This window comes from Gavialis gangeticus, unplaced genomic scaffold (genome assembly GCF_001723915.1).
Source record: "Gavialis gangeticus isolate Ggan-Ray unplaced genomic scaffold, GavGan_comp1, whole genome shotgun sequence".
Taxonomy (NCBI): domain Eukaryota; kingdom Metazoa; phylum Chordata; order Crocodylia; family Gavialidae; genus Gavialis; species Gavialis gangeticus.
In genome coordinates this window covers 16,735,779-16,740,122 of record NW_017729003.1, presented here as the reverse complement: position 1 = coordinate 16,740,122, position 4,344 = coordinate 16,735,779, and the positions used below count along the sequence as shown (strand labels likewise).

The 4,344-nt window shown below is 44.9% G+C and overlaps 1 long non-coding RNA gene across 1 annotated transcript in view; it reads left to right on the top strand.

The window, feature by feature from the left end:
- The first annotated feature begins 3,588 nt into the window (after positions 1 to 3,588).
- Positions 3,589 to 4,344, top strand: part of LOC109291017 — a 16,744-nt gene continuing 15,988 nt past the window's right edge. The window contains exon 1 of the long non-coding RNA XR_002095732.1: positions 3,589 to 3,599. This is a non-coding gene — a long non-coding RNA (uncharacterized LOC109291017). The remainder of the gene's footprint in view (positions 3,600 to 4,344) is intronic.

The following is a 4,344-nucleotide window of genomic DNA, read 5'->3' as shown; positions in this document are numbered from 1 at the left end:
CACACACACACACACACACACACACACACACACACACACACAGAGGAAAGGCTTGGTGGAGGGACTGGAGTCAAGGTGTGTGGGGAGGGGACAGAGTCCAGGTTCTTTGCCTGGGGAAGGAAGGTGGGTGATAACTACCTATCCTGGGCTGTGAGTTGATCCTTGATGGCCAGTCAGGGTCTTCTCCAGTAAGGTGTTGTCCAGAGTGGGTTGCCGGCAGGGCCTATGGGTAGATAGGTGACATGGCATAGTGCTGGTCCAGATGGTGAGGGCATCCCAAAGACGTCACACTCTATCACCCCTTTTATAGGGGTGGGCTACCTGTATCTTCTATAGGAAGGACATGTCCAGGCAAGGCCAGTCCTGTTCAGATGCATACATACAGATCTGGTGTCCTCATTGACTGGTGGGATACAATGGTGGGGTTGCTGGTTTCTGTAGGGTCTTTGTCTTCCAAATGTTGGGTTCCTGTAGGTTCTTTATGTTTCAAATGCTGGGTTTTGTCTTTGTTCCTGGGTGAGGTCTGTGGTTCCTGGGTGAGTCAATGCAAGGCAATGGTCGGGTCATCGAGTTGATGGTCTGGTCATTACTGATCATTCAGTAGAGGCCTGCTACCATTATGCCTCAAGCAAGCCTCATTCATCCCATTCTTAGCTTACCTATGACTACTTAGAATTACTTGTAACGGATAGAGTGGGGGAGAGAAAGTAAGAAATGGTTGGGGAAGGGGAAGGAATGTATTTTTAAGTTTAAAAAAAGAAAAACCTGTGGGTTTGCTACAAGGGCATCAAAAATCATATCTGAAAGAAAGGGTAACTCAGTATGACTGCCCATTTGAAAAAAAAAAGCAATAGAGCAAAAGAGTGTTTAAATCCAGAATTAGATTATTTGTGTTTAAAAATAATGAAAACAAGCATGAAATGTTTCTATTCATGTTAAAGATTTAAAAAAAAATTAAATTAAAATCTTCAGTTTAGGGCTAAAGCTATCTGAAAGTTCTTCTTAAGAATAATGAAAACAAATGTTTACATTAAAAAGCCCTGAAAGCTTTACAATCACTGTTCTTCAGGATATATACAGTTAAGATCATTTCTTGAGACTCAGACAATCATAGGATCATAGAGAAGTAGGGCTGCAAGGGACTTCCAGAGGTCATTTAGTCCAACCTCCTTCCTGAGGCAGGATTATTCCTATCCAGACTATCCTATGCAAATACATTATCTAAACTCTTAGCTAAACTATACAGTCATATTGGTCCATATCCTATTCTCTGTAGGAAGAGAGAAAAGGTGTTTTCCCTCTTTTTTCTGGCAGCCCTTCTAGTATTTGAAGACTGCTACCATGTCCCTTTAAGCATCTTTTTCACGAGTTGAACATACCTAACTCCTTTATCCTCTCCTTTAAGACCTGCCTTCCAAGCTCTTCATTATCTTTGTTGCCTACCTTTGGACCTTCTCTAACTTCCCCATGTGTTTTTTTAAATGTGGAGCCCAAAATCTGCACAAAATACTCTGGGTGAAGCCTAACTAGTCCCAAGTAGAAGCACCATCAAATCCCATATCTTGAACCTAATGCTTCTACTGATGCATCTGAAAACCACATTCAGAGTTTGTGTGGCTGGATCATCCTGCAGACTTATTTATACTAGGTCTGTGCAACACCATCCCTATTGTACCGTTGCTATCCAGGCAGGTTTCACCCATTTTTACTTGTATTTATGATTATTTTTCCAAAAGTGTAATACTGTGCATCTGCCAGTATTGAACTGTATCCTGTTAGCTCCAGCCCAGCTTTCCAATCTGTTGAGATTCTTCAGAATTGTTCTCCTGTCCTCTGGGTTCAAAATCCTTTCCAGTTTCTTTTTGCCTGTAAACTTGCTCAAGAAGCTTTCTATGCCAGCATCCAAATCATTAATAAATATGTTAAACAGCCCATGGCCCAGGACAGACCCTTGTGCAACTCCATTCCAAATCTGCCATTCTGACATGTGACTATTGATCCATATGTCTTTCCACCTTATAGTTGTTTTGCCCAGCCCATGTTTTTCTAAGTCATTCATGAGAGAGTTACATGGGCCTTGTGAAAAGCCTTGCTGAAGTCCATATGAACTATATCCACAGTATTCTAAGCACTTGAAGAAGAAGAAGGTGATTAGGAACAGTTAGCATGGATTCATCAAGGGCAAGTCATGGCTGATCAACCTGATTGCCTTCTATGATGAGATGACTGGCTCTGTGGACATGGGGAGACCAGTGGATGTGGTTGGCCTTGATTTTAGGCTTTTGACACGGCCTCCCACAACATTCTCTCAGGCAAGCTAAGGAAGTACAGGCCGAATGAATGGACTGTACAGTGAACAGAAAACTGACCAGAGTATTGGGCTCAGAGGGTAGTAATCAATGGCTTGATGTATAGTTGACAGCCAGTATCAAGTGGAACGCCCCAGGGGTCAGTCCTGGGGCCAGTTTTGTTCAATGTCTCCTTTACTTCCTAGAGGATACATAAGCTATGAATAAAACAAACAAACAAACACACACCATAAACCCATACACTCAACACCCACTCTTGGGATTTCACACTGTCTCCTGCTGGGGCAAACTCCATGTCTCTTTGCCTCCTCTGTTTGCTCCTCATGCTGTTCCCAAGGGACTACCTTTTTATAAGACTACCTAACCTAGCCTCACCCCTCAGTTAGCTAAACCAGCTGTAAAAAAAGGAAGCCCTGTCAACGAGACACTCCAGGGAGGGACAGGGAGCACAAAAAACCACATACAAAAGGCATTAGGTAAATACTTGAGTACCAACAAATAGACACACAAATTCACTAGCTACAAGAAAAGCCTCCTCAAGGGCTCCTGAAGGACTTGTTTATCTCACAACAACTGCCTTTCTGCTTACTCATGAATAATCATGAATAGAAGCAGATAGAAAGCATTTATACATTACAACTTTGAGAGGCCAATCGTAATAAATTAAAAAATAATACCCAGCTGGAACAATTAAAAGTCAGTTGTGACATAATTATAAAACAGAACTTCAAATTTCATCAGGTTCTATCTTCACAAATTAATGATAATTTAGAATAAAGATATATAATTATGTGGGATAATTTCATAACGTGTCTGGTCTGTTTGTGTATTAATACTTGCAAATGCAAAAATGTCTTAAATCACAAAGTGATAGATCCCAGTAAGAACATGATAAATCTCCTGATTTTGGAGCTATAAAGGTACAAACACCTCTCTCTTTCTAGAGAATTCATGACTAGAATCTACCTAGCTCTGATACGTTTATGATGTGGAGACAAGCAAAGAGATTTTCTCCTCCTTATGTGACTCCCGTAAATATTGGCTAGAATTACAGGCTGGATGCAGAGATTCAGGGAGGTTAGGGAGACATTAGATTGAGTTAAAAATGGCCACCCAATCTAAAGTAAATCAGGATGGGGGGACTAGCGAAAGTGAGCAAGCAGGATCCTGGTGGGGACTGGGGGCGGGGGTCTGCAGGGAGATTGGGGGTACACAGGGCCTGTGGGAGCTCAGAGGGCAGAGTGGGGTCTCCAGGAGGGATCAGGGGGAAGGATGCATCTGTGGGGGGAAGTTAGGGGACAAGCAAAGTCTTCAGGAGGGATTGTGGGGATTAGAGGGGCAGGCAGCATCTACAAGCAGTCTTGGGGGCTAACAGGTTGTTTATGGGGGATCAGGGGGCAAGTGGGGTCTGCAGTGTGGATGGGGGGTAGGTGGGGTCCATGGGGAGGTTGCTGAGATACAGGAAGGTTTGGCAGGATCAGGGAGGCTTACGGGGTCTGGGAGGAGCTTGGGAGATGAGGGGTCTCTCCTCCACTCCCAAAACTAAAGGCTATTTTTAGCCCCTTGCCACTTCAGTGAACCTACCCCCCGCATCCCTTCCACCACTCCCCCCACCCCATCTTACTTCCTCAGCTCCCAGGACTGGTGAATGCTGATAAAACCAGCACCAAAAGTGGCTTGAGGGATGGGGGTTTGGTAGACTCAGGGCAGAAGGAGGGGTAGCTGGCTGGTCCACAGGGGGAGGGTTTGTCTGGCTGAGGTTGCGGCGGGCCAGTAGGGGGAGCTCCTGCGTTGAGCCTCCCACCTCACTACACCCATCCACCTTCCGGACTCCACGTCTCTCCAGGGGCGCCTAAGCACTGGCAGACCCTTTTTTGAGCCCCACTGCAGAGTCCAGGGGTAATGTAAGCAACCACCACCCCAAAGGGGGACCCTCTTAAGCTCTGTCTCTTCCGGGAAACACGGGCCTAATAGTCCTACGGGTACTAGACCCAGTACAAGCACTTGGGGCACTTACCCAAGTCAGGGGCCAAAA